Raw genomic sequence first — 22,609 nt, 5'->3', positions numbered from 1 at the left:
CATGCATGCCGCAACTAAGAGTCTGCATGCCACAACTAAAGATCCCGCATGCCCCAGTGAAGATCCCGCGTGTCGCAACTAAGACCCGGCGCAGCCAAAATAAATAAATTTTAGGACTTCCCTGGTGGCGCAGTGGTTAGGAATCCGCCTGCCAGTGCAGGGGACACAGGTTTGAGCCCTGGTCCAGGAAGATCCCACGTTGCCGCGGAGCAACTAAGCCCGTGTGCCACAACTACTGAGCCTGTGCTCTAGAGCCCGCGAGCCACAACTAGTGAGCCCGCATGCTACAACTACTGAGCCTGCGCTCTAGAGCCTGTGCTTCTCAACAAGAGAAGCCACCGCAGTGAGAAGCATGTGCACCACAACAAAGACCCAACACAGCCAAAAATAGATAAATAAAATAAATTTTAAAATTTAAAAAAAAAATTAGGGCTTCCTTGGTGGCACAGTGGTTAAGAATCCACCTGCCAATGCAGGGGACACGGGTTCAAGCCCTGGTCTGGGAAGATCCCACAGGCCACGGAGCAACTAAGCCCATGTGCCACAACTACTGAGCCTGTGCTCTAGAACCTGTGAGCCGTAACTACTGAGCCTGTGCTCTAGAGCCCACGAGCCACAACTACTGAGCCTGTGTGCTACAACTACTGAAGCCTGCACGCCTAGAGCCCAATATCTGCAACAAGAGAAGCCATCGCAATGAGAAGCCCATGCACCGCAACAAGGAGTAGCCCCCGCTCACCACAACTAGAGAAAGCCCGCGCGCAGCAACTAAGACCCAATGCAGCCAAAAATTAAAAAAAAAAAAAAATTAAAAAAATCCTTAAATTCTCGACTAGATTTGAATTCTTAGAACTCTTGACACATACATTGCTCTCAAATAGATCAATCTCAGGCAGAATGATCAGGAAGAAAAGAAGACATAAATCACCAATATAGGGAATGAAAAAGAGGACATCAATAGATTCTATAGACATTAAAAGGGTAATATGGGAAATTACGAACAGCTTTATGTCAACATTTGATAACTTAGATGAAATGGACAAATTTCTTAGATACAAACTGTCAGAGCTCATTTGAGAAAAATAGATAAGCTGAAGAGCTCTCTAAAAGAATTCAAATTACTAGTTAAAACCTTCACCAAAAGTGAACTCCAGGGGGCTTCCCTGGTGGCCCAGTGGTTGGGGGTCTGCCTGCCGATGCAGGGGGCGCGGGTTCGTGCCCCGGTCCGGGAGGATCCCACGTGCCACGGAGCGGCTGGGCCCGTGAGCCATGGCCGCTGGGCCTGCGCATCCGGAGCCTGTGCTCCGCAACGGGAGAGGCCACAGCAGTGAGAGGCCCATGTACCACAAAAAAAAAAAAAAAAAGTGAACTCCAGGAGCAGACAGCTTCACTGGTGAATTAAATTAAACATTTAAGGAAGAAATTATACCAATTCTGTACAAATTCTTTCAGAAAATAGAAGACTTCCCAACTCTTTTATGAGGTATGTATTACTCTGATACCAAAACCAGACAGCAACAGTACAAAACAGAAGGCTACAGACCAACATGCTTCGTGAACACAGATGCAAAAATTTAAACTATTAGTCAATCGAATTCAGCAATATGTAAAAAGGATACTATGTCATGATCAAATGGAGTTTTCTCCAGGAATACAAGGTTAGTTCAATATCCAAACATCAATGTAATTCACTATATAAACAGGTTTGTAAAAAATCCACCTGATCATCAATGGATGGAGAAATTCAACATCTATTCATGATGAAAAAATTCAGTAAACTAGGAATAATAGGGAACTTCATCAACCTGATAAAGAGTCATGGACATGTTATTATAATAATAGTAGTACCCACTTCACTGGGTTATTGTGAGGATTAAACAAGCTGAACTTGTAAAGGGTTTAGAACAGTGCCTAGCACAGAGTATGTGCTGTAATAAATGTAGCTGTTACTACTATGAAAAATTCTTTGAACAACAAGAAGTAAACGAGAAGAAGTATTAAGTACCCATGGACATGAAAAAGAATGAACTATTGCACGCAGTAACACAGATGAATCTCACAGACGTAACACTGAACAAGGGAAGCTGAACACAGGAGAGTACCTTATTGTAGGATTCCATTTATAGTTGAACTTCAAGAAAAGGCAGAAAGTCTACGGTGATAGAGGTCAGAACAGTAGTTACCTTTGGGTCAAGGGTCATACGTGGAGGAAGAGGTACAAGGGAAGGTTCTGGCATGCTGGATTATGTGCAGTACCTTATCTGTGGTGGTGGTTACAGGGGAGTTTACCTACGTAAGAATTCATCATCAAAGATCGTACTGTATGTAAGTATATACACTGTATGTAAGTCACACTGCAAGATAAGTATCCACAATACAACAGCATGGGTACTATGGCCCAACGATGTAAAAATATTCATGTATGTACATACATAAGATGATATGTGAAAGGATTACCAAAATATTATCTCAGGGGTGAGATTTTAATTTTATCCCCCACTTTATTTTATTATTATTAGTTTTAAAATAAATTTATTTATTTATTTTTGGCTGTGTTGGGTCTTCGTTGCTGTGCGCGGGGCTTTCTCTACTTGTGGCGAGCGGGGGCTGCTCTTCATTGCAGTGCGCACGCTTCTCATTGCAGTGGCTTCTCTTGCTGCGGAGCACGGGCTCTAGGCATGTGGGCTTCAGTAGTTGTGGCACGTGGGCTCAGTAGTTGTGGCTCAAAGTCTCTAGAGCGCAGGTTCAGTAGTTGTGGGCACACAGGATTAGTTGCTCTGCGGCATGTGGGATCTTCCCGGACCAAGGCTTGAACCCGTGTCCCCTGCATTGGCAGGCGAATTCTCAGCCACTGCTCCACCAGGGAAGCCCCCCATTTTATTTTTAATGTATTACTTGCTTCTTTTAAAATAATGGCTATTTATCTAATCAGAAAAATATTTTTAAAGCTGTTTTCTTATGGGGAAAAAAAAAGGCCCAGATCCTTGGGTCTGGTGACTCTCTTCTTGAACTGTGCCTCTCACTGAGCCCAGCACTGCTTGTACCAGCCCCAAACTGGATGCTTTGTTTTCCATTCCAAGTAATGGAATGCTATGCAACAGTTAAAAAATAGTTACGTGGAGCTAATGGTACTCTCATTGCAAGACTGACAAAATATATTAAATAAAAAAGCAAGTTATATTTTCATTAGGAAACCGTTAATGAAATAAAAAAAAAATTAGGTATTTCTCCAGAAATATGATCCAGGAAGATATATACAATAGTGATTTCCTCTAGGAAACACCTAGAATATGATTGGGGTGTCTAAAGGGACCTTTGCTTTGTCTGTTCTTTATAAGGAGATGGTTGGTATTCATGTGTTACTTCTGAAGTTAAATACATGCGAGCTGGATTTCTTACTGCTGAAGGAGGGAGGTACAAATATGGGAAGAGAGACTGGGGAATGAACGCTGTGGGGCTGGACTGAAACTGCAGATATCAGAATACACAATGGTCTCTTAATATATAAAGATGGACATAGAAATGCATATGTTTTGTGTGTATTTCCTAGTTTTGTCTGCTGAGAGGGCATAGAAGTAATGATACCCTAGGAGCAAGGAGCCATCTAGCACCCAAATCTTGGTTTCTAAACATCATTCTCCATCCAAAGAAACCAGGGCTCTTTGGAGAGATGGCTGACTGGAGAATAAGGGCAGGAAAAGTAGTGGATGAACCTGGATCACCTTGCTGTGCACCAAAGGGTAAGGAAGGGCTTGCAGAATGACAGGTACATGGCTAAAGAACGTAAGAGTCTACATGAGGGGGTTCCCACTGGGAAATCTGGGACAACTTGAGCATTAAAATAAACACCGTCAGCAACAGACTATAACCCAAAGGATAGAAGAATAATGCAAGAGTCAATACTGCTATAAACACATAAATGAATAAATAAACACATCGGTGAGAAAGGAAAGTTCTTCCTTAGAGTAGAATGTGAGCTAACAAATGCAGAAAGAATGAAGGGCTTAGAAAATCACCAGTTGGCAACCACCATAGTAATAACTTTCAGACAAGAATCATGAGTGCTAAAACCTGTGGGTAAAAGTCTGACGAGAAGCTATTGATTCCATCCGAAAAAAACCAGAACTTCCTGGTGGAGAGCCTGGCTAACACCACCATAACCAAGGGATCAAAGTCCAATACTGGGACAAGGACAAAATACCATTTCTGTGATATTCCCTAAAAAACATATAATCTGAATCTTATCATGTGGAAACATCAGACAAATCCACACTGAGGGACATTCTATAAAGAGATGGCCTGACTTTTTGAAAAATGTCAAGGTCATGAAAGATAAAAAAAGACGGAGGCACTGCTCCAGATCAAAGGAAACTGAAAAGTGGTTACAGTTCAGTGCAATCTTGGACCAAGGGAAAAATAAAAAGATTTTTTTTTTTTTTGCTATAAGAGACATTAATGGGAAATCTGAATAACTGCTATGATTAGACAACATAGTATATCAATGTTAATTTCCTGATATTGATTATTATACTGTGGCTATGTAAGAAAGTGCCCTTGAATTTTAGAAAAGAAACACTGAAGTACTTAAGAGTAATTCCTATGTCCATATGTACAACTTATTCTCAAAAAGGTCAGGACAAGACATGATAAAAAGAGAGAGAGACACGCATTGGCGAGGATGTGGAGAAAAGAGAACCCTCGTGCACTGTTGGTGGGAATGTAAACTGGTGCTGCCGCTGTGTAAAACACTACGGAGGTTCCTTAAAAAACTAAAAATAGGACTACCATATGATCCAGCAATCCCACTACTGGGTATTTTCCCAAAGAAAATAAAAACACTAATTTTAAAAAATATATGCACCCCTCTGTTCACTGTAGCATTTTTTACAACAGCCAATATACGGGAGCAACCCAAGTGCCCATCCATAGATGATGAATGGATAAAGAAGAGACGGTATATGTATAAAATGGACATTACTCAGCCATCAGAAAGAATGAAATCTTGCCATCTGCAACAACATGGATGGACCTAGAGGACACTGTGCCAAGTGAAATAAGTCAGACAGAGAAACAAGTACCATATGATCTCACTTATATGTGGAATCTAAAAAACAAAACAGAAATTGACTCAGATTCCGAGAACAAACAGGTGGCTGCCAGAGGAGAGGGTGGGTGGAGGGGGGATGAATGAAACAGCTGAGGGAAATTAAGAGGAGCAAACTTCCAGTTACAAAATTAACTAGTCACGGGGATGAAATGCACAGCATGCGGAACAGAGCCAATAATATTGTAATGTCTTTGCATGGTGACAGATGGTAATTAGACTTATCATGATGATCATTTTGTAATGTATAGAAATATTATGTAATGTATAGAATATGTCATGCACCTGGAACTAACATACACCTATAGGTCAATTACACTTCAATTTTAAAAGACAGAGAGAGAGAGTATAAGGTAAAATGGTAATATTTGGGGAATCTGCATAAAGAGTATTCAAAAATTCTTTGCACTATTTTTTGTAACTTCTCTGTGAATCTGAGACTATTTCAAAATAAAAAAGTTAAAAATAAATACATGTCAGGCTTCCCTGGTGGCGCAGTGGTTAAGGATCCGCTTGCCAATGCAGGGGACACGGGTTCGAGCCCTGGTCCGGGAAGATCCCATATGCCGCAGAGCAACTAAGCCCACGAGCCACAAGTACTGAGCCCGCGAGCCATAAGTACTGAGCCCACGTGCCACAACTACTGAAGCCCCACGCCTAGAGCCTGTGCTCCGCAACAAGAGAAGCCACTGCAATGAGAAGCCGGCACACTGCAACAAAGAGTAGCGCCCGCTCGCTCCAACTAGAAAAAGCCCACGCACAGCAACAAAGACCCAACGCAGACAAAAATAAATAAATAAAATAAATAAATTTAAAAATAAATAAATACATGCTTACTGAAGAAAATATGCTAAATTTAAAACCATAAAGTTAAAGAAAACATAACCCAAACACCTATTTGTTTTTGTCCCACCCATTTTTACGTGTATATTGTAAAATATATTTATTTTTAACATTATTGGTTTTATACTACATATAATCTTGTCCTGCTTTTTTCATTTATTAAATTGCGAAGCTTAAAAAATCTCAAATGTTCTTCCAGCCTACGAATATAGAGCACCTTACTGGATATTTTCACTATAGTAAACAACACCACCATAAACAAGATGACTGATATCTTTTCAAGATAGATCTTTGTGCACCTCTGATTATTGAGTTTCTGAATAGATCTTAGAAATATTTCCGAATCAAAGGGAATAAATATTTTTAGGATTCTTGACTCACTGTCAAATTATTTTCCAAAAAGCAATTTATTTTCAACGTTTCTCTGCAGCCTTCCCTCTGCAAGACATATTGCTAACCTGGGGAGGTGAGAGTAACCCACAAATCACTGCATCCCCAGAAGCCTGGGAGGGAAGCAAGGTAAAAAAACAAAAACATGGGGACTTCCCTGGTGGTGCAGTGGTTAAGAATCCACCTGTCGATGCCGGGGACACGGTTTGAGCCCTGGTCCGGGAAGATCCCACATGCCGCGGAGCAGCTAAGCCCGTGCGCCACAACTACTAAGCCTGTGCTCTAGAGCCCATGTGCCACAACTACTGAAGCCCGTGCGCCTAGAGCCTGTGCTCCACAACAAGAGAAGCCACTGCAATGAGAAGCCCGCGCACCGCAACGAAGAGAAGCCCCTGCTCACCGCAACTAGAGAAAGCCCGCGCGCAGCAACAAAGACCCAACACAACCAAAAATAAATAAAATCGATTCTTTAAAAAACGAAAACAGAAAAACCCCTACATATAAGAATCAATAAGCACTCCAGGGAGGCCAGAACACCTGTGCCCCAGAAGGACGGGCAAAGAGAAGAAACTGGAGAGATGGATGTATAGACAAGATGGGCCCTCTTGGGCTTCCCTGGTGGCGCAGTGGTTGAGAGTCTGCCTGCCAATGCAGGGGACACGGGTTTGAGCCCTGGTCTGGGAGGATCCCACATGCCGCGGAGCGACTGGGTCCGTGAGCCACAACTACTGAGCCTGCGCGTCTGGAGCCTGTGCCCTGCAACGGGAGGGGCCGCAGCGGTGACGGGCCCGCACACCGCAATTAAGAGTAGCTCCCACTTGCCCCGACTGGAGAGAGCCCTCGCGCAGAAATGAAGACCCAACGCAGCCAAAAATTAATTAATTAATTAATTAAAAAAAAAAGGAAACTGCCTACGGGTTCCTGTTCTTAAAAAAAAAAAAGATGGGCCCTCTCCACCACGGAAACCATACCCAGTAAAGGAGACCCTCTGTGGTAATAAGTGGGAAAGGTGTGCAGCGGGAGGTGCTGGCCCAGGGTCACAACCACACACCAACCTGGGGACCACAGCCTGGAGACACACTAGTTCCACCTCTCAGCTCTCCTCCTGCTGTGAGTTACTCATCACCTGCTCCTTAGTCCCCTGAGCCTGCCGCAGTGTGATGGCTGGAGGGGAGACCGTCAAGGCAGAGCAGTGGGTGACTCGGAAAGAAAGAACCAGAGTCCTGGGAAAGCAGTCTGGGTGACTCCCAGAAACTCCTAGATTTCCTTAAGAGTTTAGAGAAATATGGTCTGGAGACACCCAAAGGCTCTGGAGAAACCCGACCTTTACGGAGAGGAAAGTAAGCATCTGGGTTCTGACGTCTAGAGCTTCCAGAGTCTGTCCCATCCCGCCTTTCAGGGAACCTGAGCCATCAGAGGACTCATCCAGAGACCTGCCTCAGGCTGAGCTGCAGTGGAAGGGCCACCACCCCTCCCTCCCCCACTGCCCTGCCCCCAGCCCCTGCCAACAGGAGCACGTTGAGTTTCAATTCATCACCTTTCAACCATTCTTGATGGGCTCACCTTGACTTACATCTGGGTCCTTATACCTGATGCAATACAAGTCCTCTAACTAAAGGGATGGAAGGTCGGGGGGTGGACACAGGCCCCAGAAGCTACTGAGAGGAGACAGGAGACGATGCCTGGCAGAGGGCAGGTCAGAAGAGAGCTCGGAAGGTCTGAAATGACTCAAAAAGGCACAGCAACAGAACTTCTGGGCTTTAAGAACACACAGGTTAGGACTTGGAACCCCTGCCAAACCCCAGTGCGCCTCTGTCCGCATTTTTCTACCATCAGCAGACAAGGTCAGCTCAGTCTTTGTCAACTTCCACCGGCCAGAATGGAAAGGTGATGGCCCCTCTATCCAAACTCACCTGTCTGCTCTGGCATGAAGAGTAACCTGTCCTTGTTCCAAACCATCTTAACAGGAAAATAAAACAAAACAAAATAAATAAAAACCTACCTACCTTTATTTATTTATTCCTTCACAATGATAGTATTACATCAAATTTCAAATTTCCAAATGCCTCCATTTAGTATCCCCTAGAGAAAGGGAGTGACTACTTTTTTTTTTTTTAATCATCTGTTGACTCTGGAAATGTGACTCTACTTTTCAGTCATACCATAGGAAACCAAGACCACTTTCCGAAAGTAATATTCAAATTTCAACTAAAAATCATGAGTTTTCTAACTAGAAGTGGTTTCACAGAGAAGGGACCATAACATTGAGGGGAACCAAAGAGCCCCATCTTTTCTTTGATTTCTCTCCACTCCACTGGATTATAAAACAGAAAACCTGGAGCAGGGGGACATAGTGAAAAGGGTGTGGGACTTGGCAGCAGTTCAGAGAACCGAACTTGGGGACCGGCTTGACCACCACCTTAGCAAATTACTTCTCACTGAGCCTCAGCCAACAAGGTGGGCTTTTAATCCCTGTTTGGCCTTTGCACAAATGATGCTTGTGGAAGCATTCCGCAAAGTATCCTAGAAATACTGATGGTGATGTTGATTTGAACACAACTGTCCAAAGTGAAATCGCCTTGAGGAGAAACACTCCACTCATATCAAGAGTGGCTCTTCCATGTTCATCAGGTAGGTCACGTGCCCAGCACCCTGCCACCTAAACGGGCGAAGACAAACTAGGTCAGGGGATGTCCCCTGCCCTTCTATGGAAAGAGACGAGACACACAGTTACTTCCTTGCCAAAATGAACAGTACAGATTCTGGCCAGTGCAGCTCACGGTTGGGCAGAGACTGGCTTAGGATGGCTTCTTGATGGGAGAGGGTGCAAAATGGCAGAGATGGGGGCGGGCGGGGGGAGAAGAGGATCCAGAAGGGCCTAAAGGGAAAATGGGGGCACAGGTCTAAAGAAAAATAAAAACGAGTTCAAAATTGCTCTGCCACTTACAGTTCTATGACTTTGGGCAAAACTCAACTTCCCTCAGCTGCTTTCCTATCTAAAATGGAGAATCATCATCACTGATAACTCTGAAAGGGTTACTGGGAGGATAATATGGGTAAAACTGCACAGAATGCATGGTAGGCGCTCAAAGAACCTTGGTGGATTACTTCTCTCTCCCATTCGTATTCTTCAGGGCAGAAGCAGGTTAAAATAAGCCATGTCAGGACTTCCCTGGCGGTCCAGTGGTTAGGACTCCGTGCTCTCACTGCCGAGGGCCTGGGTTCAATCCCTGGTTGGGGAATTAAGATCTCACAAGCTGTGTGGTGTGGCCAAAAAGAAGCTGTGTCCTCTCTGCGTCTACTGCGGGGACGAAGCCCAGTTTTAGCAGACTATTAACACTCCAGAAAACATGGACATCACTCTGAAGGGACACACGGTTATTGTGAAGGGCCCCAGGGGCACCCTGTGGAGGGTCTTCAATCACATTAATGTAGAACTCGGCCTCCTTGGAAAGAGAAAGAGGCTCCGGGGTGACGAATGGTGGGGAAACAGAAAGGACCTGGCTATCGTTGGCACTATCCATAGTCACATACAGAACACGATCACGGGTGTCACACGGGGCTCCCGTTACAAGGTGCGGCCTCTGAACTCTCACTTCCCCGTCCACACTATCATTCAAAAGAATAGTCTTCTCGTTGAAATCCAAATTTTCTTGGGCAAAAAATATATCCGCAGGGTTCGGATGAGGCCAGGCGTTGCAGGTTCACTACCTCAAGCCCAGGAAGATGAGCTAGTTCTTGAAGGAGGGGGCAGTGGACATGTATCAAACTCAGCTGCTTGGATTCACGAGCCACAACAGTTAAAAACAAGGATACCATGGGCTTCCCTGGTGGCGCAGTGGTTGAGAGTCCGCCTGCCGATGCAGGGGACACGGGTTCGTGCCCCGGTCTGGGAAGATCCCACGTGGCGCGGAGCGGCTGGGCCCGTGAGCCGTGGCCGCTGAGCCTGTGCGTCCAGAGCCTGTGCTCCGCAACGGGAGAGGCCACACAGTGAGGGGCCCGCGTACCACAATCAAAAACCAAAAACCAAAAAAAACAAGGATATCAGAAAAATTTTTGGATGGTATCTATGTTTCTGAAAAAGGAACAGTTCAGCAGACTGATGAATAGGATCTAAGTTATCCAGCTCCAGAAACAACAAGTCTGTGTCTAAGCTCAGGCTGCCATAACAAACAGCACAGACTATGTAGCTTCCACAACAGACACTTAATATAGTTCTGCAGGCTGGCAAGTCCAGTAGGTCTACTGATCTACTGATTAGTCTGTTTAGATAAATATTTCACCCATTTTTACAGACACGTACTCTAAGACCTAAGGAACCAGAAAATCACTGAAAGTCCCACAGCCAGCAACTCAAAGAGGGAGATTTAAGGGTCATACGAGACCCTCTCTGTCACTTCCTGTCACAGCTCTAGTCATCGTCTGCCTGCAGACGAGCAACGGGGTGGCCCAACTCCTGGCTCATCATCGTCCCGGTTGGTTCCCAGGCTGGCCTGTCACCCCAGGTTTGGCCAGCAGGAGTCGGTGCCCTTCAGCGAAGATGGAGTCTCTGCCGGGGGTGGGGGGATGGGATGGCGGGGTGGGGGGTGGTGAGGACAGGAGCCGCACAAGGCTGCTGCAGCCAGCAGCTACACACAGTGATGGAGGCGCTGACGGAGGACGGCAGAGAGACACGTGGCCACGCACTTCCCAGGGGCCAGCTTTTATCATGCGGTCAGGCCAGACTGCCGTCAGGCTTGGGCCTTGGATGGCACTGTTTTGATCCCCAGCTCTGCCTGCATTTCGCCTTGACATTAGGTCACTGCCATGCGTTAAAGGCTGGTGTCAGTCAAGTGTGTCTGAGCACCAACTGAAGGTCATCTCCGCGATCTCTGCCTGCCGAGTCACACCATGCTTTTCAACGGTAGGATGTGGGCAGTGGGGTTATCGAAGTTCACAACAGAACAGCATGAGCGAGTCCGTAAGAACCAGACCCCATGGGGATAGAGGACTGTCTCATGGCGTCTGTAAAAGTGTCCACGATTATTACGCCACCCACACTAAACCAGGAGCTGCTGAGAGCTTTTGATTGCCTGACCATGTTCTCTTAGGGGGGGAGGAAGACAAAATGCTGGCCTGACATTACACCACGCTGTCACTTGAGGCAGGTACACTCAATCACTCGACATGCTCCCAGAGGCTGAAGTTAATGCTCTCGCTGACAGACAGGGCTGTGAACTCGGCTGCAGCCAGCAGTGGGGACACACTCGGGTCCCAGTGCATCGGCTGTGGCTTCGGTTAGAAAAGACCCACATCACACAGCACGCATGAGGGAGGGGCTATGAGGACATGGGCCACAGCACCGGGGAAAGGTGTCTTCCTCCCAGCCCTGCCTTATGCCCCAAGTGATGTAATGCATAAGTTTACACGATGTCCAGTGGAGGCCAGGTGTCTCTGCCAGGCTCTTGGCCTCGTTAAGGGGACTTGGTGCTTCAAGCAGCTTTTTCCTTGTGATGCCACCAACTCAACATGTAACTTGCAGGGCTTCTGTGATGAGGAGAAGACTGGGAGGGATTGGTCCCAGACCTTAAACGCTTCAGGGCAGAGGGGACACACCATGCTCCCACTCACAGGGCGTTAGCTGAGGTTAACTTCCAGAGGGCTAAGGGATGGGAGGGTGGGGACAGAAATACGCCGTGAGCAGTGAATGTGTCTGCCGCAGGTGTGCACAACTTGCTCGAGGTGATGGGGACTCAGTAGCAGAACTAGTGAGAGTCTAGCTGCTCAAGGACTTGAGACCGCTAAACCTGATTTTAAAAAATCGAGATATATTGGGAATTCCCTGGGGGCGCAGTGGTTAAGAATCCGCCTGCCAAGGCAGGGGACACAGGTTCGAGCCCTGGTCTGGGAAGATCCCACGTGCCACAGAGCAACAGAGCCCGTGTGCCACAACTACTGAGCCTGTGCTCTAGAGCCCACGAGCCACAACTACTGAGCCAGCGTGCCACAACTACTGAAGCCTGCACGTCTAGAGCCCGTGCTCCGCAACAAGAGAAGCCACCCAAATGAGAAGCCTGTGCACTGCAACGAAGAGTAGCCCCTGCTCGCCGCAACTAGAGAAAGCCCGTGCGCAGCAATGAAGACCCAATGCAGCCAAAAAAAATAAATATTAAAAAAAAATCGAGATATAATTCATGCCCCCCCCCACCCCAAATTCACCATTTTAAAGTGCACGATTCAGTGGTTTTCACTATGTTCACCCATTGCACAAGCAGCACAATTAGCTAACCCCAGGACATTTTCATCACCCCCGCCCCCCAAAGGAAATCTCTGTACCCATCAGCAGCCACTCCCACCCCTGATGTGCCCCACCCCCTCTTTGCTCTGGACATCAGGAAACTCGGGACAAATCTAAACAGCCTTGAGCAGCCATATGCTATCTTATCCCTAGGTCCCCACCTGCCATCGTATCTACTTTTTTCTAAATAAATACTAATTGTAACAGCCGTTACCAGGTATGAAGCATTCACACTATGACTTTCTACTACTTAATGTTCTCCTTACAGCAACGCTCTGAGGCACAGGAGCTGTAATTAGCACAGAGATTAGAGTGCCTTGTCCAAAGTCAGGGAGCTGATAGGCGTTAGAAGCAGGATTCAAACCCAGACCCACTGGCGTCAGAGCCACTCAATCATCCATTTGCATGCCCTTCACCACCTTTTTAGAACAAGGCCAAGCTGTAGACAGAAGCCGCCTCACTGCCTGGCCTGGGATTCATCTGGCAGTTTAAGATCCTGACTATACCATCAGGTGACAGCATTGCTGGGCTGGTGTCTGGCTGGGGCTGCCCTGCATTTCAGTAGCCCTCGTGCTCAGGAGGCCTGGCATGACACAGTGCTCACCATGTACCTGCTGCATGACTGAATCCACAAAGCTCCAGGATCTCTCTTGCTCCCCACTCGGTGGTATAGAATGCTGGCTGGGAGCACTGAACCATAACCAGTGCTGCCTTCTGAGAACTCCCAGCTCTGCCTACAGTCACCCGATCAGGGGCAAGAAGCCAAGCCAGCCTTTCCAACTTTCACGGCAAAATAGCTGGACACAGCGTGGAGGATGCGCTGAGAGCCTCGGGGCCTCCACTGTGGACTGCCTGCCTTCCACCTCTGGCAAAGGGTCTCTCCGCGCTCGCTCTCCCAGACTCCCCTGCTCTACCCCTGCCTGATAAAATAGACCACTCTGGGTCTATTCTCTGGCTCCCATCTCCAAAGAGCTGCCCTGACACTATTATAAGGGAGTCTGAAGTTCGCTGCCTTTACCGCAGTGGGTTCCAGAAAGGGTGACCTGTGGTCACACTCCTCTGTTCTTTAGAACATTCCCTCCACCCTGGCCTAAGCCACCTATCTAATCCTGTCGACCTTGTCCACACACAGTGCAGTCCCAGCACCTCACAGGGGGCCTGGTACACACAAGGGGCTCTTCAAACGCCTGCTGAGTACGGAGGCTGCTGCCCGGTGCCTTACTCAGTGACCGTTATAGGAAGCCCCAAGGAAAAGTGCTTCCTTTTTTCCATCACGTTTGCTGTGAATCCTGTCCTTCTTTCCTTGCCTTCCACGAGGCTCTGAGATGAATTCTGTGCTCCATCACAATGACTTCCCTTGACTGTCTTTTGGTAAAACTACCTGCCTCCTGGGGCCTTCTCTCAATTACTAGGTTCTTGGTTTTGCTGAGGAGGGTGTGGGCCTTGAAATTCAACCAACCTAAAATAAAACCCAGTTGAGCCATGAAAAGAACATGGGCCTTGTAGGTAGACAGACCTTGGTTCAAACCCCAGATGTGCCACCTCCACACCACGGGACCCTGGGCACGTCGCTTACTCTGCCTCGGTCTCCTTGCTGACCATCCTCTCACATTGTTATATGATCACCACATGAGATATGAAACACCTGACATACAACAGACACTCAAAGGTCAGATTAGATCCCTTTTATTCATTTCATTAGAATTTTTTAAATAAACAAATTTATTCATGCTTTTGGCATCCAGGTACCTGATCTAGAAATATCCAGAAAGACATAGTATACTATGATGGAAGGGCAGTACACAAGTTCTTTCTCTCCTTCAATTAAAAAATAATTATTGAATAAACTATCAGTGGCAGGAGGAACTTGAAACATTTAAAATTTCACACCTAGATGGAAACTAAAATCCTACAAAAAGTTCATATTGTATCTTAGAATAATCTTTAAAAACATAGATCAGACCCGATATTGGCACCTCAGTCAATATGCAGGAGAAAGCTGGGCAGTACACCTGGGAGCAGAAGCCATAAGCACCCACGCGCCACTCACCCAGCTAGCGTTTCTGAGGGCCTGCTTCCTGCCCGGCACTATTCTATGTGCTGGCCTACACTCGCAGAAATGAAGGGGCTTCTCTGTTCTCAACGAATCCACATTCCTCTCCAACCCCCATATTGCCATTAGAGATGGGGAGAATAAGACTCATTTTATTATAAGCCACTTCCATATTCTGGGTGGAAGCAGACAGAGAAGAAGGAAAAATAAACAGAAAACAGTAAGAGTGACTGTAAATTCTTTTTTTTTTTTTTTTTTTTGTGGTACGCGGGCCTCTCACTGCTGTGGCCTCTCCCACTGCGGAGCACAGGCTCCGGACGCGCAGGCTCAGTGGCCATGGCTCACAGGCCCAGACGCTCCGCGGCATGTGGGACCTTCCCGGACTGAGGCACGAACCTGCGTCCCCTGCAGCGGTAGGCGGACTCTCAACCACTGCACCACCGGGGAAGCCCGACTGTAAATTCTTCAGCAAAGGAGGGTTGATAAGAGTTGGGCTTCATGAGCAATGGTACCATGGACAGATCACAAGAAGTGATGGGGTGGGGCAGGGAGGGAGAATTTTGGACTCAGGGAGGCCAATTCGAGAGCTGGCACAGCAGAAAATGACAGGGGCCACAATAAGACCACAGCAGTGGAAGGAGATTCAAAGACTAAACACTGTTGGGACTGTGTGGTGGAGGCACCCCAGCGTGAAGACAAGGGGAAAGTGGAAAATGTCTTTTGTCCTTAGAGCTTCGGGGACCAGGGGACGGCAAGGTCACTAGCAGGGGCAGAGACCTTGCTGGTGGGGGTTTCAGATAGGCCGGACGGTCTTGCTCAATGACCTTTTAGAGTTTGCAAATCACATTACATAAGGGACGGTGTCCAACATGTCCAGGTAATGCCATGTGGTTTCTTAACCGCAAAGGTTCTGAAACCAACAAACGCCCTTCTTCAAAAGACCACAGTCCCACCCGAAACCCCACTTCTGAAAGAAGCCGGGCACAACTGGCTGATCCATTTTCCTGTGTTTTCAAGAACTGCAAGCCCTGTTTTCAGTGTTGAAAACAGACCCCAAGTGACCTGTAGATACAGAGTCAGCACATCGGGTTCAGGGAAGTTGAGCATGAGTTCGTGTGTTCCTACCCAGTCCTCCAACCTTTGTACAGACCCAGCCTACCCGGCGCAGTGACGGTGTGTGCCGTGAGGATCAAAGTTATCTCGGTCACAGTGCTCTTACCTAAGCGTCAAAGGAAGAAGTGATATGAAAGGCTGCTCTGGCAAAAGGAATGGGGTACACAGGGCCACAGGAAAAGGCACTGAAGACAAAAAACTAGGGGAGATTTTTTAAAAAAATGACTAAACATCATTCTTGATGTTCACCTAGAAGCAGATTACACAACCCCACATCAGAGTATCCTCACAGAGTCCATCTTCTCCGTGATTACAACCAGGGGACAAAACTCAGCTTTTTCCGTCCTATTTTCCTACTACAGGTCACTCCCAAAGAATCCAGTTCTCTGAGAAACAGTCTACGGCTGATGGCACCACAGTCTGGCTCATCATTTTATTCTAGTTTAGCTTTGAAACATTAATTTCAGGGAAGCACGTGTACAATTCTCTCAGCTGCGTACAGACCAGAATGCCTCACCCTCCAGCACTCCAATTAAAGGATAATTCTTAGATGTTACCCCACCACATCACCTCTTTGTAAGTAAAACAAGTAAGCCCCTATGTCAGCAGCTTTCTCCTTAAGCCACCCAGAAGAAGGACCAGGTCCCCCAGCTGCTTTGTTTACAACATCCCCGAGCGTGTTGCCATGCCAACGAGCAACAGGCATAACACGGGCTGATGAATTTGGCTCCAGTGGACCCAACCAACAGGAGCCACCAGTCCGCAAAGAGCCATGGTTTGCGCCATGGGCCTCCTCCACCACCTTCACACACACACATCCCAGCAGGCGCACAACCAATGTAAACACCTCACTTGGGGAGGGGGTTGGGGAAGGAAAAACACTTTTAGGATGTAGAGTTCTAAAATGGTATGACACAGATTTAGGCAGAGTAAGATTCCTAAATGATGAATTCATCCAGAGAGAAGTAAGAAAGTCTGAAAACCTAAGAAAAGAATACACTGTTCTGTGCCATATATATATATATACCTAATACAAACTTAGCTCAGAGTCTCACATAAATTTTCCTGAAATAAAAGCATCTCTGGGCTTCCCTTGCAGTCCAGTGGTTAAGACTCTGTGCTTCCACTGCAGGGGGTGAGGGTTCGATTCCCTGGTCCAGGAACTAAGGTCACATGGCACTCATGGTGCGGCCAAAAAACAAAAAGCATCTCTGCCCTTAGCAGTTAGCAACTGGCCCTAGAATTATGAATTAAAAAATGATGAGTCTTGGGCTTCCCTGGTGGTGCAGTGGTTAAGAACCCACCTGTCGATGCAAGGGACACGGGTTCAAGGCCTGGTCTGGGAAGATCCCACATGCTGTGGAGCAACTAAGCCCGCGAGCCACAACTACTGAAGCCCGCGCACCTAGAGCTAGTGCTCTGCAACAAGAGAAGCCACCGCAACGAGAAGCCCATGCACCGCAACAAAGAGTAGCCCCCACTTGCCGCAACTAGAGAAAGCCTGCGTGCAGCAACGAAGACCCAACACAGCCAAAAATAAAATAAAATTAATTAATTTAAAAAAAATGATGAGTCTCTGTTGGTGGGAACATAACAAGATTATCATTTTTGGAGGGAAGTTTGGCAATATCTATTGACATTTAAAGTCACCCCATTTTTACAAACACACATACTCCTCTGTACTATTTTTCTCCATCTGGAAACTGTCTCAGTGTAAGGCTATGAAGGACATTCGCTGTCTATATTGCACATTTCTGTAAGAGACTTTTTATAATGAGCCTTTAATAATTTTGTAAACAGAAAAAATACATTTTTATAAAAAACAGTCATTTCTCCATTTCAATTTTCAAATGAATCTGACATATAGTAAAAAGTTAAATCTAAAATTATATCATCATTTGACAAACCATGTGTCAGAGCCATGGAGGACTTGTGTGTTATGTTCACTGCTATAGGCCTAACACCTCAAATAGTGCCTGATATATCACAGGTAATCAACATCTGTTAAATGAATACATTTAAAAGCTCAAAAATGTTCCAGTTCTTCCACTTCTAAGAATTCATTATGCAAAAATATTTGTCTAATCGCTGAAAGATAAAGAACAAGGCTAATCATTGCAGCAGAATTCAAAACAGTAAAAGGCTGCAAACAACACAATTTTTTTTCAATAATATTGGATACTGGGGTATTGTCATTTTTAAAAAGAATGAGGTTTTAAAAAAGGAATGAGGTAGATCTTTACATAGTGCTATAGAAAGACATCATGTTAAGTTATAAAAAGCAAGACTCAGAACAACATGACTAGTTTCATCTTAATTCTGTGTTTTAAATTTAAATAGTAAAAAATTCCTGCTATTTTAAGTAAAAAAAAAAAATCTAGGTAATAAATGTTTTTATATGTGAAGAAAAATATCTGGAGAATACATACTACACCACTAGCAGTGATTTTTTTGTCTCAGTGTAAGGCTATGAGGAATGTTCACTATTATATTGAGTATTTCTATAAGAGTTTTTTTTTTTAACATCTCTATTGAAGTATAATTGCTTTACAATGTTGTGTTAGTTTCTGCTGTATAACAAAGTGAATCAGCTATACGTATACATGTATCCCCATATCCCCTCCCTCTTGTGTCTCCCTCCCACCCTCCTTATCCCAGCTCTCTAGGTGGTCACAAAGCACCGAGCTGATCTCCCTGTGCCACGCAGCTGCTTCCCACTAGCTATCTATTTTACATTTGGTAGCATATATAAATCCATGCCACGCTCTCACTTCATCCCAGCTTACCCTTCCCCCTCCCCGTGTCCTCAAGTCCATTCTCTACGTCTGTGTCTTTATTCCTGTCCTGCCCCTAGGTTCTTCAGAACCATTTTTTTTTTTTTAGATTCCATATGTGTTAGCATACGGTATCTGTTTTTCTCCTTCTGATATAAGAGTATTTTTTAAAATAATGAGCACTTAGTAATTTTGTAAACAGAATGAAATCTATTTTTATAAAAAGTCATTTCTCCATTTCACTTTTTTCTCATTTTAATTTTTAAATGAATCTGACATGTAAGTTAAATCCCACAGCACTAACCTGAGGTCCCTGGGCCTGGGGTGCCTTGGTGAAAGGCACACAGTGCTAGTGCCTGAGCTGGGACTCAGGTCCCCTGACACCACACCCTCCACCCCATCCAGGGCTCTCCTCCTTCCTAAAGCATGAGGAAGCAGATGTTGCCAGGGCAGCTGGGCCCTCTGGAACCATGAAAAGTCCCACAATTACAGAAGCCTCTATTGGGGGGGAAAAAGAAAAGTTGCTTAAGAGCTACATTTTTATGAACTTGAAATGTTCCATGAGTTTAACAAGTAAATGTTCTGGATTTGCCAAGCAGTTCTGATTTCAAATAGTCTATCTCCTAAGTAGGTGTGAACTTTATTGAACTCGGATCCTAATGTTCAAAGGGTTAAGGAAGGATCAATTCAGAGTCATCGGCATGTCCTAAAATGTAAGGCTTGTCTGGCAACAAGCACCTCATACATCTCATGAATTGTTTACAAACTCATGCCACTCAGGAGTTTCACCTGCCTTACTCATGCTGACTGCAGTCAAGGTTGCTACTTCCAGGTGCTGAAGTACATTCCTTTCACCTCAAACCTACCTGTAACGTTTTCAAGTGCTAGACACGAAGGATTTGGGAGAGTTACGATCACTCTGAAGTTTTCAACACTACAACCCAACTGGAAGCCAATATTCTGTTCTCTGAAATGCAGACCACGTTTTTAGACTTGATTAAACTAGGTGGTATGAAAATCATGAGAAGCTCCAGAACTGACCATTCTCTCGAAAGGAAAATGAGAACTCCGTAGAGGGACACAAAGAAAAGAAAGTGGTTACTTCTGGGTGCACTGCTTTACTAACCGGGACGTTTGGACTTTTTTCCTGATCAAGCCAAGCTCACAACCACTCAAAGGGGACTTGTGTAGACAGAACTTGTCAGTGGTTGATGAATCGATGCTTTCTCCCCAAACAGGCCTGTGAATTACAGCACTGCACAGTGAGGACACTGGATCCCAGAGGGTTAGTTAACTGCTCAGCTTACATGGAATGTCACAGTTCTCAATGACATCCTCTGAGACCCTCTCTTCTGAACCTCTGAACCTCAACCCTGTGGGGGCCTACAGGGTGGGCTGTTATCACCATCTGGGCTACTGAGTAGGAAACAGAGGCTCCAAGAAGTTGTGTCCTGCCAAGATGCCAACCGAGGACTACCCATTCCAGACCTGTCTCCCTTGGTCTTAGCACTATTCCCTACTTCGGCCAAGCTCAGAAGGAAGACTGTATTTTGTCGGTCTACGAGAGGAGGCAGCCACGTTCTTTGAAATGGCCCCAAACTTCTCAGTACTGGTCACCGGCTCACGCAATGGTGACTCTCATCGAGAAATGAAAAGCAAAAAGTCGAGGTCAAGTGCCCCCGCCGCCCAGAAGACCTCCACCTCCTTCCCAATTGCTCCCACGAGCTAAGGGTGTCACGGTTGCCCAGCAGAGCCCGGCAAAGCACCTGCCAAGGCACCTGCCCGCGAGGAGCACTATCCCCCAGGGATGCCGCCGGCACGCAGAACGTTTCCCAGGAGAGGCCGGGCTGGCGGGCTCGACTGAGCCCACCTGATGCTGCGAGATCAGATTCGGGTCCCACCCACACTCATCGAGCGCGTCCTACGTGAGTGAACCCAATAAGTGGCCGCCTCCTGAGGCCCACTGTACAGACGGGGAACCTGAGGCTCGGAGAGGAAAAGTGGCTTAGCCCAACGGTGGCGGCGTGGGGTCTGGAGCCCTCTCACGCCGAGACCCGATCCTCCGCCGAAGGGCCGGCAGGGCGCCTTCGGCCGTGGAAACGACGACCCTCAAGCCTCCGCGAGAGGTCAGCTCGAGGGGAAGGGCCACCCTAAGAAGGGCCGAAATGGGAGCCGCGCTTTCCGCGTCTGGCGAATTGGGCAGTGACCCGGCCCAAGAGCCCGCCCCCATACCGAGGGCCAGGGCGGCCGAGGCGGCCAGAAGGCGTCGGGCCCCGGAGCCCGGGCACCCAGAGTCCTGGCGACCGGACCCCGCCAACCCAGCACCAGGGAACGCACGTACTCACCACGGTCGGCCGGCTGCAGTACGGACACCTGAGCAGGACGCAGGCCCACACCACTGAGGCGCTACCACCGCCCACGCCGGCTGCGGGGGTGGGAGCGTGGCCGACGGCGGCGCCGCTCCGCCTAACCCGGCCGTGCGCTTGTTTCTGGGGCCAGGCTTCCCCCCTGCGAATCCGCGCTGTTGGTACGGCCCTGAAGGCCACGCCCCCTTAGCGTCCCAGCTCAGCAGAGGGACCCCGGAGCTCAGCGCTTAGTCCCGGAGGGGGCGGGAGTCCCCTCACGCCTTTGACAGTTCCGTGGGGGCAGTAGCCGTGAGCCGCGCCTTCTGGCCTCCTGCTGCCGGCCGCCGCTCGCGTGTGTTCGCGACTCTTTTTCCTCCACGATCCTCAGTGCCCTTGCCTGAAAATGGCGAACCTGCATGAACAGAGTGTCGGGGTCCCTCCAGCCTGGGACTGGAATGCTGGCCTGCTTGGGTCGGGGGGCAGGAAGTGAGCAGGCAGGGGACAAGGACTGGACCGAAGAGGCAGGAGGGGGCAGAAGGCACTTCAGGTTTGGAAAGATAGGCTGTCTTGGTCGGGGGTAAGAAGCCCACCTTTTCCTCCTGCCGTGGTTCCTATATTACAGGATTATCAGGATTAGATGATATAACTCATGTTCATAAATAATTTAGCTCAGTGCGATAGTAAGTGCTCTAGAAATGTAAGTTGTTGTTGTTGTTGTTGTTATTATTACAGGCTCTGCTGCGAATTCCTTTTGGAACAGTGGGCAACTCACTTCGTTCAGAACCCGTTCTCCATCTTTAAAAATGGGACCCACCAACGACAACCAATTACTTTGAAAATACTAAAGGCCTATATAAGGAGAGGATTATTCCCATGGCCCCAGTTTTAGGGTTCCATCGTTCCAGTCTGTCAGGAACATGTCTGATTCACCCCATTGAATCAGTCCCTCCGACAGGTTGGATGAATGCAGTAGCCCTCAGGGTGGGGCGTACCCCTGTCTAACTAAGGGACTGGATGTGTAACTCCTATGCTAGGCCCTCAAGAGAGCAGCAGGGAAATTCATCCCCCAGATCTCTGATACTCCCTGTCACCTTTTCACCACCTTGCTGAACAATCTTCCCTGCGTGTCCCAGAGAGGCTTCAAACTTTGCCTCTGAATCCTTGCACCCTGCTTCTGTGAAGCCAGAACACATACCACTGAATTCTCTCTCTCTGCTAATAGCATCTCTGAGGCAGGAGACAGGCATCTTCTTTTACTTTTTACCATTAAACCAGTAGCTGAGTACTAGGGATTCTGTCTCCAGGACCACCCTCCCCCTTTCTCATCTTTCTTGCTCTCCCTACCCTAGTTTAGGCCCACCTGGGTTCACCTTTCACCTGGCTGATCTCAGCAGTTCCTGACTCGAATGCCACCTCCAGTTTCTTCTATACCTATACCAGGGAAACTTCCTCTTATACTGCTCTGCTCAGTGCCCTACCTTCCTGTCCCTTAAGCTTTCCTCCTCAAAATATACTCTCACTAGCCAGCTGGGGAAAAAAAATGTAAGTTGGAGACACATCTCACACCTTACATTAATATAAACTCCTGATAGATAAAAGATGTAAACAATTTTTAAAAAGAGAAGAAAAAGGAAAAGTCCTACAAGAAACCATGGGAGAATTGTGTTAATCTCCAAGAGGACTTTCTGAGTTAGAAGCCATAAATGACAG

At 47.0% G+C, this 22,609-nt stretch overlaps 1 protein-coding gene across 2 annotated transcripts in view; it reads right to left on the bottom strand.

The window, feature by feature from the left end:
- The window catches only part of POR (cytochrome p450 oxidoreductase), a 58,447-nt gene extending 37,456 nt beyond the window's left edge, over positions 1-20,991 (bottom strand). The window contains exon 1 of one of the 2 annotated variants that reach the window (XM_060032262.1): positions 20,900-20,991. The gene's annotated coding sequence lies outside the window, so the exon portion shown is untranslated. Of the gene's footprint in view, positions 1-20,895 lie in introns of both variants that reach the window. The other variant, XM_060032261.1, reaches the window with a different exon arrangement.
- Positions 20,992-22,609: the final 1,618 nt, after the last annotated feature.

The sequence above is a fragment of the Delphinus delphis genome, chromosome 15 (assembly GCF_949987515.2).
Source record: "Delphinus delphis chromosome 15, mDelDel1.2, whole genome shotgun sequence".
Classification (NCBI taxonomy): domain Eukaryota; kingdom Metazoa; phylum Chordata; class Mammalia; order Artiodactyla; family Delphinidae; genus Delphinus; species Delphinus delphis.
This window is presented reverse-complemented; position numbering and strand designations above follow the sequence as displayed.